The sequence below is a fragment of the Panthera uncia genome, chromosome C2 (assembly GCF_023721935.1).
Source record: "Panthera uncia isolate 11264 chromosome C2, Puncia_PCG_1.0, whole genome shotgun sequence".
Classification (NCBI taxonomy): domain Eukaryota; kingdom Metazoa; phylum Chordata; class Mammalia; order Carnivora; family Felidae; genus Panthera; species Panthera uncia.
Genome location: NC_064810.1, coordinates 53,533,872 through 53,560,649, shown reverse-complemented (window position 1 = coordinate 53,560,649; position 26,778 = coordinate 53,533,872). Strand labels below are relative to the sequence as shown.

Genomic DNA, 26,778 nt, shown 5'->3' with positions numbered 1-26,778 from the left:
CAAATTAAGCTAACCTCTATACACAACAAACGAAGCAACGGGCAGACTTTATTTAAAAGGGGTCGTTTTCCATTCTGCACTGCAACTCCAGAATAACTGAAATCAGATTATTTAACTATCAGTGGACTCTACTTGAAAGACTCAGTACCATCAAATTATGCTGCTGAGATGGTCAAATCACAGAAGCTAAAGGTCCTGATCCAAAATCCTGAATATTATTTATCTTGTAATAACAAACCAATCCGTGTGTGCCTTCCTATGCCAAGATGAGTGACTCTAATTAGATAATCACTGTTTAACTAAATACAAGCCAACTTGGTGATAAATTTTTAAAAAGTTAATTTAACTATTATTCAGGTTTTCATTTTATTTATTTTTAAATGTTTATTTACTTTTGACAGAAAGAAAGCATGAGCAGTGGAGGGGCACAGAGGGAGGAGGACAGAGGATCTGAAGCAGGCTCTGTGCTGATAGCAGAGAACCTGATGCAGGTCTCGAATTCCCAAACCATGGGATCATGACCTGAGCCCAAGTCGGACACTTAACCAACTGAGCCACCACGGCACCCCTTAACTGTATTACTCAAAAGTAAGCTCACTCATGAAGACTTTACTGAGGTCAAAATCCTTCATGAGGATTTTAAAGAAGAAATGTCACAAAAGAAATGGTACAAACCAAACACCACACTTCACAAAAGAAAACAATGGACACTGAAGCCTGGCAGGTTTCATTTGGAATCCTGCGTCTGCCACTAACTACTTGTTATAGAGTTATTAATCTTGCTAACCTTTCCCCATATGTTGAAACTGAATAATAGCTCTACTGTGAGAACACTTTATGTATAATACCCAGCACAGAATCTGGCACCCAGAAAGCTCTCACTCTGTGTTAGTAAATCCTCCCTTTTCCCACAAGCTTTTTAGAGGGAGTATGGGTTTTAACTGACAGCCTCGGCTTGCTTAAACTCAGCCGAAGATACTGTTCAAAGAGAACACTTGTCTTCCATTTAACCATAGCCCACGTGCTTCCAAGATGATAGAATCCCCAGACTCCAAAACTGAAAAAGAAAGATGGAAAGTTTCCTTTCCTTTGTCTGTGTGATATACAGTCAGAAACAGTTCCTTGGCACAGTCATAAATTTTGTGAATGAGATCTTCTTAGTCTTTCTATCATCTTGTCTTACAACGTCGGCAATCAGTACACTTCAGTCTTTAAAACACTGTGTGAACTGAATGCTGTCACAGGGGCATTTTAGAGTTTCAACTGTTTCCTAAATGTCCCAGTAAAATCCCATCCAAATCATATTAATGGAAATTCAGACCCAGTGAGACAGGGGAAGGTAAAAGAGGCCCATGAAATCTCAGTGTTGGACACCACACATTCTAACGACAAATAAGGCCTCCCCTAGGTCCAACTAGGACAGCAAACCTTCACAATTCTCTCATGTCTACAGAGAAGAGGAAAAACCACCCAAAGAGACAGCGACAAATGGTGGCTGCAGAGTTCCACGCAAATTAGACTGACCTGCTTAAAATCTTCCTTACAGGGAGCCCTGCTGCTTTCAAGACACACCTTGCTTCTGTCTTTCCATGGGGTCCTGCTGACAGAGAAGCTGGCAAACACATCAACTCTGAAGCCCTTGCTCACCCCAACATTCTCCCATTTTCTGTCAAAGTTCTTCTCATCCTCCAAGGCCCAGGTCACATATCCCTTCCTCTCTAAGGCTTTCTATAAAAAATCTTAAAAATCCATCACTCTCTGCTCTTTGACTGTACTTGATCTTATTAGGTCAAGCACACCAGTGTTTTACAGTTTGTTTTACCCGTGCCAACCTCCCACCCACTCCCCAAAAAACCCAGGATGCAAACTTCTAGAGGGGAGGTGCCATGGTTTCTTCCTTTTCCGTCCCAGGGAGTGGCACTGAGCCTGGTACACAGCAGGCCCTGAAAAAGTACTGCTCATCATTTCCTCACCTAACACTTAACCACATATAACAACTGCCCAGAACGATGTGTTCCTAGCAATAATTTTTAAAACAATACTAGTATGCAGCTACTATTTATAGTTCCTATGTACTTAATGTTCATTATCTCATTTGGTCCTCACAAGAAACCTCTGAGGCAGGTACTACTATGAATCCCAGCTGGAGAAGCTGAGGGCTAAGTAACTTGCCTAGGGTCCCACAGTTAGCCACGGAGAAGATGGCATCAGAACCAGGAAGCCTAACTCAAGAGCCCAAACACTTACACAGGAAACGGATCTAACGGAAAGCCTTCCATCTGTTGACTCTCGGGGCACTTTCCATAGGACAAAGTAGCTAATGGGCCATGGAAATACCAAAAGGGAGAGCCGAGGGGATGGAAAGTGAACACTTCCAGGCTTCACAGCAGAAAAGTGAGTGCACATCTCTGATGACTCTAAGTGACAAATTAGATTAACTCAAGTTCTTTGAAGATAAAAGCCTTACAAGTGCTCATCTTTACTATTTATTATAATTCTAATGACAATTCTTCTTAACTGTAGACAGATTAAATGAAAAATACCTCACTCAATAAAGTAATACTCTCATTATAGAAGCAATTCAGTTACTCTATTCATGCAAAGAGTATCTTTAAAGGCACTCCTTATTGAAAAGCAGTAGCTCTTCAGGTTGAAACTTTAACTCTGTCAAGATGTTATCTATATGCTCTTCATGAATACTAATAAGACACCCACTATTTAAAGGGCTTAGCTGTACTGGTAGTTCGGGTCCCTGTGCCCATACTTCATGAAGGAGTATGTATTTTAAGATCCCTACTACACTTCCCCTCCATGACATTTAGCCTTAGGAGAGCTCAATTTAACACACTGCTCTAGGCTGCAGAGACAGACAATAGCTACCTTAAAAGAGATAAAGTATCAAAAGGGGTGACTTAGGGAGAAAAAGCTATTTACATACAGAATTCAACAGGCTAGGACACTCCCTCACCATGTACCTCAAGAAGCCTAACTTTGTTTTCCTATAATTTTATGCTGTTTACATTCTTAATCAGAAAGTCACCAAATTTCTATTGCTCAACAGGCCTAGCATAACACATTTGCCTTCCTTCTAAATTAACAAAGGTTAGGACATAATTATCACACTGACAAGAATCTAAAGCACAAGATGACAAGTTCTTGAGTGTCCTCCTCATGTATTCTAAGTGCAGCTGAACACATTATTTATTGATCACCTGGTGAGCTATGCATTGTGGGAGTTAAGTGTTTAGCCTTACCTCCCATTCAGCTCACCACCCCCCACTGCCCTCCTGCCCGTAGGTATCTGTCCTGTTCGCCACACCCACCTGGTGCTTCTGAACTGTAATTCCTCTGCTCTCCCAGACCTGCACACCAGACACCCCCGACTCACTATTCTACAAGCCTCTCTGAACTGCCATTTCTAAAAAGCTGTCTTTATTTGCCCCAATTCCTATTTCTTTCTTTCCTCAGCACCTTTTTGACCCACCACATTTAATGGCTGTGCCATACTTTTTGACACTTGATTATATAACAATTATCATTTCTTCTGTACAGCATAATGATTTCATGTGAATTACTCCCACAAAGACCCTTGAAGGTAATGAACATGCCAGATGCTTTTTTTCTGGTTCTGTCAGAGCAAACATCCCCATACTAGACAGGGAGACGCTCGGAGAATACATGAAGAAGCAAACACAGAAATGATACTTTTAAGCTTTCTAATTATGCTTGCCTTTACACTGTTTTACTAAAAAAAGAAGAGTTATGTAAGACTTGAACAGGAAATAGAGAAGGAAAAGTAAAACCCCAGGAAAGGCTGTTCAGAAGGGAAAGGGAGAGACCAGAAGAAACAGGCAAATTGACAAGGAGATGTAATAAGTATAATGAAATCTAAGTCACTACCAAACAGCTGTTGATACTAGTCTAAAGACACATTCTAAGTAGCCTTATTCCCATCTCTGGTTATTTGTCAATGACTCTTATTACTCTCTCAAACAGCAGATCATAGTACCTTCAGCTCAATAGCTCTCTTTTCCTTTCAGAACTGGATGCTAATAAACCCCAACTCTGAGCCCCTCCATTTCTCTTCCCTAGGTCTGCCCTAGGTTGCTGGCTGCTCCCCTGGTCTGACACTACCACACAGTTTCCAATCCCAAGTTGATCTTCAGGCTCGTCGGCAACCCTTTCTCACTCGTCTTATTCAGTCTTAACCAACCCACAGTTCCCATTATGAATTCTCAGGTTTTCCTCAACCCTTATTAATGATGAGTGAAGATAACAGTAATAATGAGATATATATGCATATATAAAATGCTTCTATATACATAATGCTTCTGTATATGTTGCTTCCTACAGACCAGAAACTAAGAGCTTTATATTAATTCTCTTAACTCACAACAAGCCTAAGAGGTAGGTACTATCATTATCTCCTCTTTACAGATGAGAAAACTGAATCACATAGAACATATAATTTGCCTCTTTAGTTTACAAATTAACGAAATTTTTTATTATATGCATTTGTCACATGGGTAGGGCATAATCACACTGGCAAGAAGTTGAGTCACAAGAGGACAAACTCCTGGAGTCTCATTTACTGTCAGTGCAGTTGGACACATATTTACTGATCATCTAATGAGCCATACATTGTTTGTAAATTATATGATGTCCAAGATCCCAATGTTAGCACATAACTGGTAGAGCCAGTATTTGAACTCAGGAGGTCTAGCTTCAGAGTCTCTCGTTCCTGCCCATTATACAACATTGCCTTCTAATAACCAAATTTATTGAATGTTTGTTACAGGCTAATAAACACTTTACATGAAATAACTTCTTTAATCCTCAATACAACTCTGAGAGAAAGGTACTATATATGAAGCAATTAAGAATGACAAAGCTTCAGCAACATGCTTGAGCCAGTCTGTCAGCACGTGGAGGAGGGGCCGGGTTTCAAACCTGGGATTTCTGCCCTCAGAGCATTCCATCACTTTTCCCTATTGTCCTTCCCGCCACAATGCTAGCCATTCTAAGAAAATGCTTTTGCCTTCTGGTTCACAGGAAGGTCTTCTTTGTGTGAGCTCTCCCAAAGCTCCACAAGCTCCCAGTCTACCAATTCCAAAACTTGCATCTTTCTTCTTCCATTTTCTCTGAAAGGCAGAGATTCAAGGTCAACTTCTCTCATTCTCATTATGTGCTTTTTAATCTCTTATCCTGCTACCCTGGGCCACTAGTCTTTCAGTTTCTTTCTTTGATGAACTATTGATAAACTGTCAACAGTTCCTTCTAGTTAATACCTTCTCCTACACAATCTCAAGGCTAAAACACTCTTTGAATCCCCCTCCTCCCTTTGGCTAGTCCTCTTTAGTTTGTACAAAGTGGCCTCCAGCCATCAAGCCAGGAAGACTGCCTAACTCCAGGCCATGTAGCTAGCAGCCAAGAACTGGCTTGCCTGGTGCTAACATTGTTCACGGGCTCGACCTTGCACCTTATTTTCTGACTGGTCTCCTAATCTTCTTGGTTCTAAACCCCAGGATTAATTTCCTAGAAAGCTCTCCAACACATTTCAACTCAAGACAGGCTCTGGCTTCTCTACCTCACTATTATTCGTACTCACACCTTTGATTTTGAGCCTCTCAGAGAAAATACCTTGTCTGGGGCAGGCTTCCGACTCCACCATATACACCTGGGAAGAATGCCAGAACCTGGTGCACAGAACTGGACATTCCATCCCCTTGACATAAACCTCCAGAACACACAGACATTTCTCTTTTTCCTCACCATAAATTCAAATCTTTGGAGTGCCTTCTTGCCCTGATATCCTCTCACCAAGTTCTGCCCCTTCTGCCTCATGTATGTGGTCCACTCCTCATTCAGCCCTACCACATTGATTCAGCAGTCAGCTCTTCCGGACTATAGCTGTGCTGACTTCAATTCTCCACACCACAAATGTCTGCTCAGGCTCTGCATGAATCTCTTCAACAGTCCTTTAACGTTCTCAGGAAAAAGTCCAACCTTCTTCCTTCATTTAACACACAAGACTGTTCCTGTCTTGGTCCCTGCTTGCTTTTACGGCTCAGGTTTCTCTGCTCTGTTATCACTTTAAAAGCTCTGCCTACACGGAGCCACATGCCATCACTTGGAATTTGCCATGGCCTCTGACCTCTCAGCATGCGCACAAGTGTCTCCTTGCAATGGAACTCAATCCTGCTTCGGGGCTTAGGTTGGATCTTACCTCAGGCCTGTTGGCCCTTTCTAGTCTGAGAGAGATGCTCCCCGTGAGTCCTCAAACACCTTATACTCTACTCAATAAGCCACAATGAAGTGGCCTGTTTTCTTCTTTATATCCCAAATTTATATCTTCTTTATATCCCAAATGACTGTAACAGAGAACAGAGGCTATATAATGCTCACCACGGCATCTCAGGGCCTGACACAGAGCCAGGCACATTGTGGGCAAATACTGATTCAATGAATGAGCTCCAGGACTATTCCCTGCAGTCTATTCCTATCATTCTGTCCCCTCTCCTAATTGTCACCGCTTCTTTTCTACTTCATCCTCACTATGCCCTGCTCTTTTTTCCTGCTGAGATCTTCCAGCTCCAAAATTCCCAGCACCCAATCAACTAACATACTCAAACTGCCAAACCAGAAAACCTGGCAATTTTATTTGTTCAGAAATAGTTTCTATTCAGATGTCAAAATGACTCGTAATGAATAATTTGACCTCACAAGAGAAATAATTATCCATTCCCTATTCTCTTGTACCCATTGCTGAACACTGATTATTTAATCTTCTGTGCACCAGTTTACATACAGCCCTTTAAATTTTAAGAATGATCGCATGTATTCTTAAAAAGTAAATGTAGTAGGGGCGCCTGGGTGGCTTAGTAGGTTAAGCGTCTGATTTGGGCTCAGGTCATGATCTCACAGTTCATGAGTTCAAGCCCCACATCAGGCTCGGTGCTGACAGCTCGAAGCTTGGAGTCCGTTTTGGATTCTGTGTCTCCCCTTTTTCTCTGCCCCTTCCTCGCTTGTGCTCTCTCTCTCTCTCAAAAATAAGTAAACTTTAAAAAAATTAAATGTATTATACTTCATCTAAAATGATTGACTCACTTTGGTTTATATGACTTAGTTTTTTTTTTTTTTCATTTAAAAATAATAATCAGTCTGGATGTCTTCCATCATCCTGCTCTCTAAATATAACATAAAAAATAACAAAAACCAAAAAAAACCAGAAACTGTGGTTCAGCAAAAAATCAACAATCTGTGATATCTCTATTTGGAATTTTTTCCTAAGCTACTGCTCTTTATTCTAAAAAGACAGCAAACAACTTAAGTTACAGTTAAACTTATTTTACTTAATAAAGCAAAACCTCTTGTTTTAACGGCTATGAAACAAAAATCTTAATTTTTCCCAAAGTAAAAAAAACATTGATATATCTTATGCTAGTAGTCATAGATAGTATTTATTGAAATAGCTTATCCTAGCTTCTGCAATGCCTACCTGGGTTACACTTTGGCATGCTAGAATTGAGGTAACTCCTTATTTACTAGATTACACATTACAAGGATGTAGGATGTCGCTGATCCTTAAATTCCCAAATACTTAGGGGAGCCTGGGTGGCTCAGTTGGTTAAGCGAAGACTCTTGATTTCGGCTCAGGTCATGATCTCGCGATTCAGGAGACTGAGCCCCATGTGGGATTCTGTGCTGACAGCACACAGCCTGCTTGGGATTCTCTCTCTGCCCCTCCCCTGCTCACTCGCTAGTACCCACGCTCTCTGTCTCAAAATAAATAAATAAACTTAAAAAAAAATTAAAAAATAATAAATTCCCAAATACTCAGAATACTGCCTTTAATATAATATGTATTTAATAAATATTGCTTAAAATTTGTGAATTTAATGATACTGTATCAAACTGCACATTTGTTAAGGAAATTAATTAGAATGCATAGGGAACTTTGATACATTTATATTTTCTGTTTGGAGTTAAGGAGAAAACTATTTTATACTTGTTTCAATACTGGTGAAATTTTTTTCTTAAATACATTCCAATTTTCTGACTTAATGTGCATGATACAAAAGTACTTGCTTGCTAATTCAGAGTCAGAACAGTGCCCTGTTCAGAACATTAGCTATTCCCTTTACATTCGTTTCAGGTGGTATTCTTTTAACGTGTTTGGGCTGAATGTGCTCTGACCTCAGTGCCAAGTACTGAAAGCTTGTTTTTATTTTAAAAAATGTATTAACTTTATGGCATTTGTTTCAAACAGTTCTTCACATCACAGAATTAGCACACACAAAAAAGAAGTTTCTATTTGTATATCATTTGCCTTTTTTCCTTTTCTATTTTTCTATCATTCACCCAAGAAAGAATACAAACAGAAATTTTAGTATGAGTCGTTTTAGTATCCTCCTTCCTTCTGTTTTTCTCTTATTCACAGTGTGAGAGTGGGCATTATTACCCACAAGATACATGTTTACTGAGGCATCTTGGAGTATTTTTCCTACAGCCCAATTTACATAAATCTCCCTCTGCTGGCCAAATTTTTATCTTCTGGCATCCTATTTAAATACAAAGGTAATGCTTTATAGTATAAACAAAAGCTCCTCTATAAAGAATTATAAACTATATAAACCTGACAAGTCACTTAAAAATCTTTTCTACATCATTAAGGATTGTGTTTGCTGAATTCAGAGAGAAGTAAAGTACTGAGTTTAAACAAAGAACTTTTCAAATTTAGTATCTTCTCCCCCCTGAGCAAGATTCTTAATTCTACTAAGACCATTTCTCATTAAGTTCTTTTTCTTAATTAAAAAAAAAAAAATTTTTTTAAGTAAACTCTACCTCCAACATGGGGCCGAACTCATGACCCAAGATCAGAGTTGCATGCTCTATGAGCCGGCCAGGGGCTACACTGCTACCCATGAGCCCACACTGCTTTCCTCCCCACCTTTTTTTTTTTTCCAGATGGCAGTTGTTTTACTGACATATCTAAGAAATTCCGTTTTGATTTTTATAATAAAGCGCTTTACAATATGGAATTTGAGTACATTGCATTAATAAGTTCTAAACATTTTCTAGTAAGAAAAATTGGCAGTTATTAAAACCTCCTAATCTACTTTAATTGCTACCTCTCATTATGTATCACTTTGTGATTTGCAAAGCTTTTACTATACACATTCATTTATTTAACATTCTACAGTCTTAAGAAGTGAGTATAATTATGCCCATTTTACAGCTGAGTGAGAGGAGCCTCAGAGATACTTACATAATCTTCCCAATGCCATTAAGGGGTAAACCAAGGACAAGCCTAAGAACTCTCAACTTTAATCCCAAAATACAGGTATTTTCTTCCATCTAACTGTATCACTGATTTTATTTTTTAATCAATATATTTATATAGAAGGAAAGGTAATTGATTTACAAACCTTTTTAGCATTTAATTAGTCTCTTAGTATTTACTTTAGCTAGAGAATTCCCAAATTTCCATTCATATTTCCAAATCGTCTTTCATATGGATTTAGCCACACTAAATACATTGTGGGAGGGGAGAATCAGGGCACAAGAAAGCATGTGTATCTGTGACTCAGTGTACTTTTCTTCACTTTGCATTTTGTAAATATTGTTGTTACAGCTCCTAACGTGCTCTCAGAAGTCGTTATGACTGACAGCCCTGAGTGCTGTGTCTTTCAAAACAAATATGCTTTATTGATAGACAGCACATGCAACTCCATCAAATTATTCTGAAAGACAGGGTGAAACAAACAACATGATTTCTCAACTAACTTCAGCATTCTGCACTGAATACAATAGTCAGGTTACAGTTTCACGGGTATCATGAAAGCTTGTCATTTCCATATGCAACACATGTAACAGAAGGGCACTACAAATCTGCCATATAATCCCAGAGCAGCACACAACTTCCCATGTTTGCCACATAGATTTTTAAGCACAAGCAGTAATTCAGAACATATTTAGAACAAAAAAAAGTCCTTATGCATATGCCCAAGTATTTACTGGTTTTTTAAAAATATGTAATAATATATATTTTAAAAATATGTAATAATATATGTAATAATATACTTTGAGAAAAAAGTTTGGGAAAGAATTTGAAAAAGAACCAACTGGAATAAATAAAATATGCTTTATCACCCTGATTTTAGGAAAAAGGTAAATAAAACCTGTCACTGTCTGGTGCATATTAAAAATCACAATTGAACAGCAAATGTCAGACACATTATCTATATCCCATTATAGCATTTCTCAAACTGGAAGGCAAGGCTCATTGAAAAAATTCTGCTTGCTGAGCTCTCCCAGCAAGAACTACCAAATCAGTTGGGATTTGAGAACTACCAAATCAGTACTTGAGAGATGGGCAGATTCCTACAGCTCTTATATAGCTGCCAGGAGACTTCCTGATCCTAAGTCAATCTTTTAAGGACCTATTAATGGACTAGTATTAAGAGACATGACACTGATTATGAAAGATGAGTTGGGCCAATAAAGGACTTATTGGCAAGGTAAAGTCTATATAATAATGAAACAATTTGGGAGTTAGACAGCATGTAATAGAGTGCAACAAATGCAGTCCAAACCATCAGGGAATAGACAGTATATAATAATAATAAGACATTCTTAACACTCAGATTCTTGGCAATTACAAAAGCCATTGAAGAATTGAGGCAATTCTCTTAACTCACTTTGATGACCCCAATTTGTCCCACTGTTAACTTTAAACTAATGCCTGAACTCATTCCCATCAACAAGGACACAGCCAGGGGTGAACTCCAGGTTTGGGGAGCTTCCTGTCACTGCACCTTTGGTCAACTCTGACCTGGCTTCTCTTACTCCGGGCATCACAAAAATAGCCCTTTGAAAAAAGCTCCCGAAAAAAATTAGTCAGATCCTTGCCATGATTTAAGGCCAGGGTAGGGTCTGCAACTTACCACAGGATGACACAGCTGGGAGGAAGTCAGGTGGCCGGCCATTCCTGAAATCTCAGGTTTGACTTAAGAAGAATTGGTGGGACTTTATGGGAAAATGATGCTTACAGGAGAAGAGAACTGGAATGGTGTTGGTATTCATAAGGAACTGGTCAAAGATGATCTGAGAGAGGTGTGGTGTAAAACCGTGCTTCTCATGCTTCTCATACTCGTTCTACATGGAGAGAAGCAGGGAACTAGAAGACCAATGACAGTAACTGATTGGGACTGAAGGTACCCAGCATCGAGCCCTGGCTTTCACCTTGCAAAAAGAGAACCTTCTAATACCAGGTCTATTTAAGGACAAAATTAGCAATTGACGGAGTAGGAAAACTGTGGAAGGCCTTCAGCATTGGAAAGTTGTTCTAGATGACCCTGAAGGCTCATTATACCACTCTGCTGATTTTACCTTGATATCTTCAGCTGTGGCCAGCCTGTAGCACAGAGCCCACCACCTCCCTCCTGTACATGGGCCTCCGTTCCCCCTTCTCACCTCCTACCAGGAAGACACAATAAATCAGCTTTCACAGCCCTCACACAGCCTTTACACTGATGACAATTTCTCACTAGTATCTGTGGGCTTAAAAAAGTTTCAACGGCTGTTTTATGCATTTCCCCCTATGTTGTTTTTCTCAGTTTATGCCAATCCCCTTCCACCATTCATTAACATATATATACACCTATATGATATATAGTATAAATTCTATACTTTGAATACAATTCGAATTTTGTGTATCTTCACTATGTTGTTTTTTAACTATTAATATTTTTAAAACTTTTTTTTTTTTTAAGGTTTATTCATTTTTCAGAGACAGAGAGAGACAGAGAGTGAGTGAGGTAGGGGCAGAGAGAGAGGAAGACACAGAATCTGAAGCAGGCTCCAGGCTCTGAGCTGTCCACACAGAGTCCGACACAGGGCCCGAACTCATGGATGGCGAGATCATGACCTGAGTGGAAGTCAGACGCTTAACTGACTGAGCCACCCAGGAGCCCCAATATTTTAAACACTTTTTATGTGCTTTCTTAGAATCCCACAATAAGAAAAAATTAACTTTTCTAACGTTTCAATAAAACTCTACCAATATCTTTTTAGAAAGTGTATGGGATAAGTATTTTTTCCTTAAAAGAAAAAGTCAGTTTCTAATAGCTTCAAATCAAGGCCATGAAGCCCCCTAGTAATTACTTTATAAATAATTCAGTGTGTTTTTTATAACGAAGGAGTTAAATTTTCAGAGAGTAAAAGGTTCAGATCACTAACAGGCTGATAACAGGTTGACAGGATCAAACCACCTTGCCCTACTTTTGCATTTATTAGGAATCACAGGAGCCACACCTGGAGCAAAACTCTGCCTAGGACACTGAAAAATCTGAACACTACAATCTTCAGCTCAGACAGGTAATAAATGTGGCCAAACGTGGGCCTTTAAATCCTGGCCACTTTACATCAATCCAAACCGTTCATGTGCCAAGAGGGGAACTAGCTGGACCACTGCGGAGCTCCTTCATGATGGAAAGATAAATGGGGACTTCCAAGCGCCCCACACCTGAAGAGCAGACAAAGGGGTCTGTCCTTGACAAATCAAAGTGCTCAATTATTCACTGCACCAAGTCCAGCCAACTACTGTTACTATGCTTTCAACACCTATCTTCCAGAACAGTTCAAAAAAACTTTTCTACTTAAAAATTACATATTTATAGTATTAGAAGTCATCACAATAATACGTTATACTTCATATTTTGGATTTACAAAGTTAAAAACGCTATTTAAAGAAACAATAATAAACACTTCTTTTTCAGAAACTTAATTTCAATTTAGTGAAGTGCATTTTGATTGTAAGACTTGTAGTTTAAAACTGAAAATAGAATTTTCACGTAGAACAAAGCACAGAGAATAGTGAGGCTAAATATGCCTTTTATGTTTTGATTTCTTGACTTAAGGTCCTATTCTAACTATAATCATTAATTCATTTAATCCTCAAAACAACTCTGCGGAGTAGGAACCATAATAACGCACATTTCATAGGTAAGGCGACTGAGGCTTGCGGGGGAGACTGCCTGCGGTAACACACCTAAGGAACAAGTACACTGGACACCAGGGCTCAGACTCGAGTGGGCCAGCTGCCATAGTACACTAATGTTCAATGCTTCTTGGCTACATGTGGGTGGCTACAGAAGCAGGTGGGCTAATAGTAAACCTGGCAATTGCTGCAGTACTTTTTTTAAAAAGCACTTTTTTAAAAAATGGGATGAAATGAAAAAGTCTCCTGTTAAGTCTTCTGAAGATCAGGGGGCTCAGAGGTAAAACACATTACGATTACCTTTGTCAGCTTTAACTTGTGATTTTCTTTTTCAAGTGCCATGCACCATGTACTGCTAAAGTGACTCAGCAGGGTTTAACTTCATTTTAATTAGCATTATGAGCCTGAACTACAATTAAATCATTGCACTGGTAGTTTATAAGGGTCATAGTATTACATTATCCTTGAGTTCATTTAATGACTTCTATGTAACATGTAAATATTAACAAACAGAAACCAGGTACATATTTTTTGGGTGATTTTTTTTCTCCACTCTTTGGCTGATTGGTTAAGTATTTTACAACCGAGCTTTGCTTTATTTAGTATTCCCCAAATAATATACTGGAGTACACGTTATACTAAGTTTCCAAAATTTCATAATTCATTTAACCAAACAGCTACATGGAACCCTAAATTCTAACTTCTCCTGTATTATTTCAAATCCCCTGAACTGGGTGGGATAAAGCAAAGTGTATTGGGGGTGGAGAGGAGTATGCAGTGGCTTTAACTACTTCTTTCATAAACATAACAGGATCTGAGCAACTACCACTAGCTAGCTTTGGGGATTCTGTAACTCTAGTACCTGTTTGGAATGCTCCCTAAACATCCTGCAGTCAGAAGTCACTGGCCTAGTACCAAACACCAAAAAGATGAAATTCTTCAGAATGCATTAAAAAAGGGGGGAAAAGCATTATCAGTTATTCGTATATTAAAATTGGACTCTACTCTACTCTCTAAAACAAAGAGAAGCAAACCAGAGGGTTCTTATGGCTATTTCTAGATATTGGAATTCTATGAAATATAAATTTGTGTTCACTAATGAAACTGCACAATGTCAGAGCTGAAAGGGACTTAGAAATCAGAGTGCAACCCCATCAATTTAAAGATCTACAAAACTAAGTCCACAAGAGCTTAAGTTTAAAACTAAAATGTTCTTACTCTCTGAGTTGGTATAAAGTTTGGGTCCCTTTTGAGCAAATAATTATTGGTGTTGTTTCATTACTTTTTTTTTTGTACTAAATTACAAACATCTGATTGCTTTGAAGTTGTATTATTAAGACAAATGGGTAAACTGCTCTTTTTAAAATTCAAAATTGCCACATTTATTTACAATAACAGAATGACCTCTTGGTTTCTTTCTTCTCCTCCACTTTCAGCCTCTGAAATGAACTAGATTAATATAGGAAAAGCTTCTAAAGGCAATTTTATTCTATTATCCTAATGAGAGAAGTCACTGAAGAATGGAGAAGGCAAAAAATGATCTATTTTGAGGGCAATTTACAATTCTCCAGGTTCCTTACTATTTTAAAGAATAAAATATCTCAAGGGAAAAAAAATACATACCAACAAGAGGCCTTATGGCCACAAAATGTAGGAGAGCAAAATCATGCATTGAGAGTTTCAACTGAAAATCAGTAAAGATAAAAATCAGAAAAGTTGAATGAAGGATTCTGTGGTTATTGGAACTTTTGCCCAAACACAACATTAGTCAGAGTGCTCAAGGACACCGAGAATTCCTGTAAGGCATTACTTGGAGCAGACAGTGGGCAATCATAAGGGTGGAAATCAGGGTCCATTACTCAGGCATGGTAGCCTGTATTATCCTCTTACAGATGCAGCATTGGCAGGAGTTGATGAAGAAAAATGAAGGCTGAGGAAGAGAGGGTATGGTGTGTCTTTTACATGTAATTTTCAGCAAACTCAGATGAGTTTCAACCCTGGATGGGTTTTCCCCCCTTTCCTTCCTTGCTTCCATTTTATTCAGAAAAATCATCTTGCTTAGGCTGTTCGTGTGACGCTGCAACTAGCCTAATGTTGCCGCAAACTGCGGCCCTCGACATCCCTTTCAGCAAATACCAGATTAAATACCCTCCAGTTACGCGGTTCAAGGTAGCTTCATGCTGATTCCAAGAACAAGAACCTGTCAAGCTGACAAATCAGTGTCTATTTTCTGTCATATATTGTCTCCCGTTAGAAGGCTTTCTTATTTCTTAAAACTTGCTTCTCCATTCTGGCAGCCTCCTGTCAGTCTACCGAAGGTCCTGGCTCCGAAAGCTTATAAATTCTTATTTTCCACTCTCCAGTTTCTCTATAAATTATACTGCTGACCTCTTCTACTGATCTGACAGGAAGTTATCTGAAAGCCATTTGTAGTGACCCTACCACAGAATTAGGACTGCATTTCTACAAGAGCCAACTGTACTTTCTAAAATAGCTAATTCAGTTGCCTGTGTTTTAAAACAACTCATAAAAAAGGATTGTCATTACTACAGAGCTGCTTTTTTTTTTTTCCTTTGTCCACAGACAGAAAAAAAGATGAAAGGCAGGAAGTGGCCTAACTATCAACAAGCAGTTCTCCTTTGAAGACAGATAACAAAATTCTGCAGTTAAAAGTATATTTGTACTTGCAAAGTTACTCTTCTTGAACAAATTCCAAATACAGTATCTGTCTTTGATCTCAGAAAAGCATTTTTCTCACTGTTCACAGCAGACATTAATAGTTCAGTTAGGCACCCCACTCCCAACTATGGGGAAAAATGTTCCCTAAAATTCAATCATGAATTATTAGCTTTATTTGTCATCCTAGAAGTAGCTGCTTAGGCTCTGCCACCGCTGCTGCCAGCTATGACGAGGTAAGAACTTCTCAGCCACAGCACCCATCTGACCCCCTGGCAGAGCCTCTCAATTCCGACTGTGTGATGTCACACAGTCCTGGAGAGTCATTCAGCAGCTCCTGAAACAGGAACTGTTCTATTATCTCACTGAAAGTATACTGCAACTGTAAGAGATATTTTTGAGGACCTTAAACCTAAACAGAGTTGAAGTTTCATATTTTAAAATAGAGATCTACTCTTGACCTTTCACCATTTCCTATTACAACAAAAATCTAATAATAATACGTAGCTCTGATAATGAAACAAGCCTATTTTTAAGACAGTAAAAATATCCCTAGTGTCTACTATGTTCCATTTTAAACAAATAGGGAAGATGAACAGCAAGCATTATATCGTTTATTCAAAAAATATTTTCCTTAATTTCCACAGCTATTGCTTGTGGGTCTTTTAATACAAAAAGAAAACAAGAAACACGGACATGACAAAATTATGGGGGAACCTCTGGTCTTCAATAACGAACAGTCCTTAAAGCTCAATACGTAAAGACTAACAGTAGCATCTAACTGAATCCTAAGGAAGATTTGTAATCCTAGGTGAAAAGCCCCCTTTACGGTATTAGAATTTTCCTGGGCAATAAGGAAAAGAAAATCCTCCATGGAAAAGAACTATGCTTTTAAAGTTAACACATGTATGTGTGTGCACACACATGCACATACCCAGACTCTCTTAAAGTTCAGAGCTGACAGACTGATAGGTATTAGAAAACTGGATCTGCATTTGGACAGTACAGTATTTCATGCTCTCGGAAAATACGGTTTTGTTTGAACATGTCCCCAAAAGCCAAATCTAACTTCTGAAACTGATCCATAGAGCCAGCACTTAGTATATTCTTGGCTGGTCGACTGCTAGCTTAGCTTCAAAAAGGAGCATGAACCACCTGGGCATGTGAACACGTGGACACTCACAGCATCTGCAGTGATGTCCTAGGAAGCAGAAGGAAAGAATGATAACCCAAAGTGTCACGCTGTCAGCATCAGGCAAATGTTGGCATAAATAAATCCTTATAAATACTCTGAAGATTTTCCACTCTAACAAAAGAGCTATTTTCTTTTCCCTGAAAGAGGAAACCTTATCAAATGACAGTGATTTTACAGACATATAGGGAACACATAAAGAAGTATACATTCATAAAATGTACAACTCCACAGGATACCAAACCCTGAATCACGCCATTTTTGTGAAATACATATGAAACACTACAATATGAAGGAAACTGGGTGCCTGGGAGGCTCGACAGGTTGACCGTCTGACTTCAGCTCAGGTCATGATCTCACTGTTCATGGGGATTCAAACCCCACGTCGGGCTTTGCACTGACAGCACAAAGCCTGCTTTGAATTTTCTGTCTCTGCCCTCCTGACTCATTCTCGCTCTCTCTCTCTCAAAAATAAACATTAAAAAAATTTTTTTTAATAGGAAGGAAACACGAACAAGAAAGGACATAGGGAATTAAGATCATAAAATCAATGAGTGAAAAAACATTTTCCTTAAATACACCCAGAGTAAGATTTATACTCCACAATTCTAATTTAGAAGAAAACAAAACTGGGAAACTGTATCCATGCCTAGAAAAAATATTGGAAGAATAAGGAGCAAAATGTTCACAATGGATATGAAGCTGTATATGCATTGAGGGGGATTTTTATTTTGACATTGTGTTTTTCAGTGTTTTTGACATGTTAATTTTATAAACAAAAAAGAAAGCCAGTATGAGTTATTTTAAAATCAAATATGTTAAGTGTAATTTAATAGAGAACAAAGTGGCAGGCTTCTGAGGTACCCAATCAATACACTGCAGTGGAAAGCCATTTTCTCTTTCTCATCCTGTCTGTGACCATGTGACATTTTTTCACACTTGCTCAAAATTAACTGCTTCACTACATAATAACTGCAACTATAGCAAATGGGCCTTTTTGGTCTGTAATTCAATTACTGTAGAAGGTTTTATAGTTTGAGTATTAAGAAGTGAAGCATATACTTGACTACATACACAGAAACAAAGCAGACTCTCCACATATCATATCCGAATTAAAAGTGAATCTACAAATTCCATTCCCTGTTTATACCAGTTATCCTTACTCATTAGTCAATGTTCTGGGTCTAGTGAGACAGTAGAAACATTGCTCTGTCTCATTTGCAGGTAACTTACGTGATTTCCATATTGTGATGAAAGGCTAAAAGTTGATTTGCTAGCGTGCATTCCTTGGCCCCCATAGTATTTTATTCATATAGCTACTATGACATTTTCACCTTGGATTTAAATTTTTATGTTTGCAGGTTTGTCTTTCACACTTGATTCACATGTTTACTACTAAGAATGCATTCAATAAGTGATAAATACATGAATGAACTGTTCTAGAAATAACTAACCTTGGAGACAAATATCTGAGAAATCACAGGGAATAATCTGTAATCTATCAAGAATGCAAAACACTGAAAGAAAACCAGTAAGTGTTCCTTCCTTAAGAAAGACTGCTAACACCTGAAATCTTTTTCTTCCTTCAACTCTATTCCAATCCACCCATATTCCTAACATCTTCATGAATTTATTCAACATCTGCCTTAAAAAAAAAAAAAACCCTCAGGATGCCTGGGTGGCCCATTCGGTTGAGCGTCTGACTTCGGCTCAGGTCATGGTCTCGCAGTGTGTGATTTGGAGCCCTGCATCAGGCTCTGTGCTGACAGCTCGGGGCCTGGAGCCTGCTTTTGGATTCTGTGTCTCCCTCTCCCTCTTGCCCTCTCTTACTTGTATGTCTCTGTCTCTCAAGAAAAAACTAAAAGAAAGAAAGAAAGAAAGAAAGAAAGAAAGAAAGAAAGAAAGAAAGAAAAACTCATAGCCCTTTCACGAAGATGGCACCAAAGGCAAAGAAGAAAGCCCCTGCCCCTCCCAAAGCCGAAGCCAAAGCAAAGGCTTTGAAGGCCAAGAAAGTAGTGCTGAAAGGCGTCCACAATCATAAAAAAAAAAAAAGATCTGCACGTCACCCACATTCCGACGGCCCCAAACACTGTGTCTCTGAAGGCAGTCCAAATATCCTCAAAAGAGCATCCCCAGGAGAAACAAGCTTGACCAATATGCCATCATCAAGCTCCCCCTGACTACCAAGTCAGCCATGAAGAAAATACAAGACAACACACTTGTGTTCATTGTGGATGTCAAAGCCAACAAGCACTAGATCAAACAGGCTGTGAAGAAGCTCTAAGATATTGACATGGCCAAGGTCAACACTCTCATCAGGCCCAATGGAGAAAAGAAAGCATATGTTCAACTGGCTCCCAACTATGATGCTTTGGATGTTGCCAACAAAATTGGGATCATCTAAACTGAGTCCAGCTGGCTAAATCTAAACATATATTTTTTTTTCACCATAAAAAAAAAATAAAACAAAATAAAAATAAACCAAATGTGTGTGTGTGTGTGTGTGTGTGTGTGTGTGTGTGTGTGTACCTATTATCTATCTAAAACCTCATTTTTCCTCCCTAACTAGTAATTATCTTTTGGATTTCATGACACTGTACTGTTGCAAAGAATGATGAAGTCTATCATTTTATTTTGTCTTTTTATTACATTACCAGTAGCTGCTGAGAACATGCTTTAGGTGTAGCTTCTTCTATGATCTAGACTGCCGTTTATGGCCACCAGGTGTTAGACTCTGGAAATTTATATCTATAGCCCCCCTGTTGCTAGTTTTACACTGTGACTAAGGAAATAAAATTTACCCTCACTTAAGCAACTGAGTAAAACTACCCATAAGACGATTTGCCTTAACAAAACAGTGAGTGCAGAGATCTCCAGAATTTCTACAGAAATGCAGTACCACCTTTCTTATTCTTTATGCATGGGGCATGCATCCTCAGAGCCCAAAGAGCAGAGACTTCCAGTTACTAATCTTGTTCTGTTTAACTTGCAGGAATATCCTATACTCTAAATCAGCATTTCTTAGTGAGGAAGTTTTTGAGACTCCAGGTGAGACCATTCTTTACTAGGCAAGACTGTTTCACTCATTGCTGAGTCAACATACATCTCAAGTTCCTACCCCTTCCTGTCACCCAACCCTCAATCCCAGAGGGTAGCATCCCCCAATCTGAGATAAATGATGTCTCACAAATTCCATATACTCCCTGGGAGGTGGTATGACTCCCTAGTTAAGAATCAGTTCTCTAAATAAGCCCAATATATTTAAAAAAAATCACATAGGGGCACCTGGGTGGCTCAGCTGGTGAAGCATCCAACTCTTGATTTCAGCTCAGGTCACAGATCATGTGTGTGTGTGACTGCGCACAGCCTGCTTGGGATTCTCTGTCTCTCTCTCTCTCTGCCCCTCCCTACCATCTCTCTCTCTCTCTCCCTCTCTCAAAATGAATGAATGAATGAATGAATGAATTTTTAAAAATCACATTTAAAGGTAATTTAAACTCCCAGAAAAACCAGCTCCATAGGGTTTATCCCTCAATGACTACATTAACCAACACCACCATCACCCCAACGCAAACCTCCCATTCCCAGGAATGTGAAAGGCTTGCCTACACTGTATTCATAAGGTATTCTTGACTAGCCTGAATATTTTTTCTCTTTTTTTTATTTGAGAGAGAGCATGAGGGAGGGACAGAAGGAGAGAGAGAGAGAGAGAGAGAGAGAGAGAGAGAGAGAGAGAGAGAGAATCTTAAGCAGGTTCCATATTCAGTGCAGAGTCCAATGTGGAGCTCGATCCCACAAGACCTGAGCTGAAATCAAGAGTCAGACGCTCAACCGACTGAGCCACCCAGGTGCCCCCAACTGAATACTTTCTGTGACCTCTGGTCATTTATAACCCTAATGTCATAAAACTTCTATTCCTGTTAATATTCGATGTCTTGTTTGCGTTGATTACCTATGAGCTATCTAAATCAGTTTGCCTTATTAAAACTGGTTTCTAGGGGCACCTGGGTGGCTCAGCTGGTCAAGCATCCAACTCTTGATTTTGGCTCAGGTCGTGATCTCATGGTTGGTGACACCGAGCCCTGTGTTGGGCTCTGCACTGACACTGACAGCACAGAGCCTGCTTGGGATTCTCTCTCCCCCACGCTCTCTGCCCCTCCCCCACTCATGCCTGCACACACTTTCTCTCTCAAAATACTTAAAAAAAATAGGTTTCTAAAACCTTATTTATTTGTAATACCATCATGCTTCCACTACTTAGTTACTTTAAAAAAGTACTACAATAAGGGAGGAATCATGTAGAGATACACACTCCAAAACTAAGTATGAAATAGTTTTGCAAGTTTAGGGCCTTCTGGTCAGCCAAGCAAAGCAGAGCTGACAGGCACCTATAAAACATGAGGTGCAAATCTAAAACTTCCAGAAGAGCAACAAAGATCCAACTTGTTCAATTAATGAAAGATTATCTGGAACTGTAAATCTGTACTTTTTTAAATTAGATATAAGAGCTGAATAATCACTTAGCGAGGAAGCTGAGCCATGAGTGCGTCCCTTATTTACCTGTGCAGCATGTTCTGTAGGACCCACCGACACCTGAAGGGGCCTTTAAAAAACTGGAATAGTAAGTTCTAGGAATTCAATAGAATCACAAATGTCTCCTGTAAATATTACACAAATCATCGTTTTAGTGGTTTCTGAAAGAAAACCCAGCCTCCTCCTGGCAGGTGCAACATGTCCTAAAGCTGTCATCATTTGGCTCTGTCACCAGTCAAGCCAATCAACATTCTCATTTTAACTGGAAACCACTTCACCCTTGCTTTTTGTGTGTCTCCTGCCTCTTGTACTCCTCATCTTCTTTTTAGAAAGCCTAGGCTTCTGAAAAATTTGGGAAGAGATACTCTTTGAGATGGTAAATAAGTCCATTCAGAGATAGATCTAGTTAAACAGGGAAGTCAGATGTGCTCATTTATGCCACCCTTCAACTGTGCACTGTAAACAACTTTTCCAGACCTTTCTACAATCCAAACTGCCCACGTGGCCAGTGAGCAAGGTTTGGCCTCTTCCGTCCTCCATCATCAAAAATTGGGACTCACTTGTCAATGTCTGACTGCCTTCTGGCCACAGCCATGCTTATGGGCTCAGCCAGACGCACCTGGAATCCTGAACTATGTTCTGGTACACACTTGTTCCTTCCAGCCCTCCTTGACCCCTGGGATTTGGGCTTGACTTTCTCACTGGAACTTTTCATTGCTACCAGACTTTCTCCTTTAAAATGCCCATTCCACACTTAGGTGGCTCAGTCGGTTGAGCATCCGACTTCAACTCAGGTCAGGATGTCATAGTTTGTGGGTTCTAGCCTCGCGTTGGGCTCTGTGCTGACAGCTCAGAGCCAGGAGCCTGTTTCAGATTCTGTGTCTCCCTCTCTCTCTGCCCCTCCCCTGCTCTCTCTCTCTCTCTCAAAACTAAACATAACAAAATAATAAAAAATAAAAAAATAAAATGCTCATTCCAGCTCCGACAGGCTGTCATAGACTGGGCTGTTCCATGAGACAATGGGATCAAGTCACAATAAATTAACACTCATTCTTTAAAAAATGGTTTTGGGAAAGAGTAATTTTTTTTTTAATTTAATTTTTATTTATTTTTGAGAGACAGAGCGTGAGCTGGGGAGGGGCAGAGAGAGAGGGAGACACAGAATCCGGAGCAGGCTCCAGGCTCTGAGCTGTCAGCACAGAGCCTGAAGTGGGGCTGAAACTCACCAACTATGACATCATGACCTGAGCCGAAGTCAGACCCTCAACTGACTGAGCCATCAAGGTGCCCCAGGAAAGAGTAGTTTTTAATGGCTGATTCTTCATGGAGGAATTTTAAGCATGTGACATCAAGATAAGGGCTTTTATAGATTTCCCTCATGACAAGTTCAGAGGAAAGAGAAAGCATGGACTGTACTGACATCTTGTTTTTGTTTGTTCATTTATTAACCTGTTTGGTTTAGTTTTTCCATTTCATAAAGACACAATCCAAAAGCAAGTAATCAAGAAGTCTGTTGCTCCTGGGATCTTTTCAATGCTGCTGGCCACACATCAGGTACTTCTTTTTTTTTTTTTTAATAATTTATTTTGAGATAAAGTGAGTGCATGAGTGGGGAAGTTGCAGAGAGAAAGGAGAGAGAGAATCTTAAGCAGCCTCTGTGCTGTCAGCACAGAGCCCAATGGGGGGCTCAATTTCAAGAACCATGAGATCATGACCTGAGCTGAGATCAGGAGTCTGACTCTTAACTAACTGAGCCACCCAGGCCCCACATATTAGGTACTTCTTAAAGAGGCTACACTGTATTCATCTGCATATGCCCAGTGGCATTACTGTGCCTGCCACATATTAGGTACTTAATAAATGTTCATGAAATAAATCCATCCGGAGCGAGGGAGCCATGGACCTTCCACTTTCAGAGAAGCCTGCTCTGAATCAAACTCCAGAAAACTCCTGGAGCCTAAATTCCAAGTAAGATCAAATTATTACCATGGTCTGTAAGTTCCATACAAATTAAAAAACTATGTATCTCTTGAGTCATCCTTACAAAATAAGACATCTGCTGTGTAGCAAGACTATAATCTATATAAACTTTAAAAAACTTGCAGGAGTGCATTCAGTAAGAAATTCTGGTAATACTGATTTTACAGGAACCATATAAATCTATAGTCATTATTTTTTTTTTTTACCTTAAAAATAAATTCAGCTTTGAAAGAAATCCCGTACTACCCTGCTAAACTCTACTTTGTCTGTATCTAGTGCTTTGTGTGGTTTGGTATAAAGGTTAACAGTGTGGACTCTCTTTTTTTTCCTGGATTAATAAACCTGGATCAACAGATTATTAACTGTTTGCCCTGGGGCAAAAAAGTAACCTAACTTTTCTGTGCCTTGGCATCTCATCTATTAGAAAGGAATAGTAGCAGTGTCTACGACATGGTGAGGATTATATATACAGAAACTGCTTAGAGTACTGCCTTGCATATAAAAACTGTATATGCACCTTGAAGGTTTGCTGTTATTATCGCAATGATTAATCACAGAATATAAAGTTCATTTATGCCACTTAAAAAAATTTTTTTAACATTTATTTATTTTTGAGAGACAGAGCAGTAGTGGGGGAAGGGCAGAGAGAGAGGGAGGGAGACACAGAATCGGAAGCAGGCTCCAGGCTGTCAGCACAGAGCCCAACCCCAGGCTTGAACCCACGAACTGTGAAATCATTACCTGAGCTGAAGTCAGATGCTTAACTGACTGAGCCGCCCAGGTGCCCCTCATCTATGCCACTTTAATCCAGTGCTCTCGTTAATAAATATTACAAGTAAAGGAGTATCTCTGCATTCCAAATTTCTATTGGTAGAATGAATGGGGAAAAGCCTAAATATAAACAGTGAGAGAACAGTTTAAAAGACACAATTTAAGTGACTAAGAATTCTGTGTAAATACTTTTATTGGCATTGAAAAGATGTTTAGGTAAAAAAAAAAATGGGGGACAGGTTAAATGGGACATAAAAAAAGAATTTCTTTTTTTATGAAAAGACAGTATAAATATGTGCTAATATATGCACAGCCATAAAATAAAAAACCTGGAAGAATGAACGTTAAATTATTCACAACATTAATTCTATATGACAAGATTATGGATGAGTTATTCTTGTTTTTGGAAATTTTATATTGTAATTCTAACTTAAAATACAAATCATTCAAAAACCAAAAAAATAAGAAAACATTGGGGTATGCTGTAGGCTTTCATAAACAATAAGCTTTTTATTTTATTTTTTAGAGAGAGCAGGGGGAGAGGGCAAAGAGAGAAAGAGAAAGAGAGAAAGAATCTCAAGCAGGTTCCACACTGTCAGAGCAGAGCCTGACATGGGGCTTGATCCCACAAACCATGAGATCATGACCTGAGCTGAGATCAAGAGTCAGATGCTTAACCAATTGAGTCACCCAGGCACCGCAACAAAAAGCTTTTCAAAATGTTAATTGGCTAAACACAGATTAACCAAATCATTCACATACTTACATGCACTATGAAGAATAAGATTTTTTAAAATTTTTTAAATGTTTTTTTAAAATTTATTTATTTTTGACAGAGAGAGAGAGACAGAGCGTAAGCAGGAGAGGGGCAGAGAGAGAGGGAGACACAGAATCCGAAGCAGGCTCCAGGCTCTGAGCTGTCAGCACAGAGCCTGACGTGGGGCTCGAACTCAAGGACTGTGAGATCATGACCTGAGCTAAAGTTGGACGCTTAACCAACTGAGCCACCCAGGCGCCCCATGAAGAATAAGATTATTAACATGTTAATAATTAACTATTTGGAAAATAAACTCAAATGCTAAAAATGCTCCACAGGATGAAGTCAGTGATGCTTAGAACCTTAAAAGGAACTTTAGAACCATACAAAATATATAATCTCTATCAATGTGTGACACCTAGCAGAAAACATGTGCTATTTTCTAATTGATGGCTAACGAAGACCACTTTCTTTCTATACTTGCCATATTAATTTTATATGATTAGGAAAGCAGGCTTCTCAGTGATGCTGATATAGGTTACAAGGTATATTGTGTTTGGGAACATGTCAGGGATGCTGTAGATATGTTCTGTACAATAAATGAGAGATACAACAAAATGCCAGATTAAAAACTTTTCACTTGAAGATTTTAAGATTTATATGAGTCCAAGATAGTCACCAACAACCATCTTTCTTTCAGAGAAAGATCTACTCCTTTTCAATTATACTCTCTAGCCAAGAATGCTGGAGGGCTGATTCTAAACATAATTATAAAGTGCCATCTAGTGGATGTTTTCATAAGGTTTCTCTGCTTACACTTCAATGTTATGGAATAGTCGTTAGAAAAACTACTCTAGGTGGATAAAAGGCACAAACTTCCAGTTAAAAAATAAAGTCCTGGAATGTAATACACAGACTGGTGGCTATAGTTAATACTAATGTATTGTATATCTGTAAAAAGTTACTAAGAGTAGATCTTAAGAGTCTCATCACACACACAAAAAACTTCTGTGTGGTGATGGAAGGTAACTATACAAAGTGTGGGGACCATTTCCCAGTATTTACAAATATCACATCCTGAAACCAATGTAATTAGTCAATCATATGTGAATAAAATTAAGTAGATAAATAGCAAACCTGTATGAGGAAATAGCTATCCTTTACAGCATTTCCTTACCATTTCTGATCTGAGCTGTTGGACATCAGTTCATTTTTAAAAGACCACACCCGTTTGGTGTTGGGAAAACTGGACAGCTACATGTTAAAGAATGAAACCAGGCTACTTGCTTACACTCTACATGAAAATAAACTCAAAATGGATTAAAGACCTAAATCTAAGACTCAAAACCGTAAAACTCCAGAAAGAGTTTTATGGCTGTACTCTCATGCAAGGAAAACAGAAGCAAAAACAAACAATTGGGACTGCATCAAAATAAAAAAAAAAAAAAATCTGCCAAAATATATCTGATAAGTGCTTAGTATTCAAAATACATAAAGAACTCATCCAACTAAACATAGAAAAAAAAAGCACATCAATCCAATTAAAAAATAGGCATTTTTCCAAAAAAGACACACAGACGGCCAACAGACACATGAAAAGATGCTCGATGTCACTAATCCTCAGGGAAATGCAAGTCAAAACCACAGTGAGATATCACCTCATACCAGTCAGAGTGGCTAGTATCAAAAAGACAAGAGGGGCACCTGCTAGCTCAGTGGGTTAGGCATCTGACTCGATCTCGGCTCAGATCTTGATCATGTGGTTTGTGAGATGGAGCCCCATGTCGAGCTCTGTGCTAACAGCACAGAGCCTGCTTGGGATTCATTCTCTCTCTCTCTCTCTCTCTCTCTCTCTCTCTCTCCCCCCCC

General features: G+C 39.0%; 1 protein-coding gene and 1 pseudogene across 6 annotated transcripts in view; one reads left to right on the top strand and one right to left on the bottom strand.

The window, feature by feature from the left end:
* BBX (BBX high mobility group box domain containing) overlaps nucleotides 1-26,778 on the bottom strand; it is a 283,503-nt gene that overhangs the window by 110,462 nt on the left and 146,263 nt on the right. The gene's annotated exons all lie outside the window — the stretch shown is intronic.
* LOC125920921 (60S ribosomal protein L23a-like) lies at nucleotides 18,742-19,296 on the top strand (annotated as a pseudogene).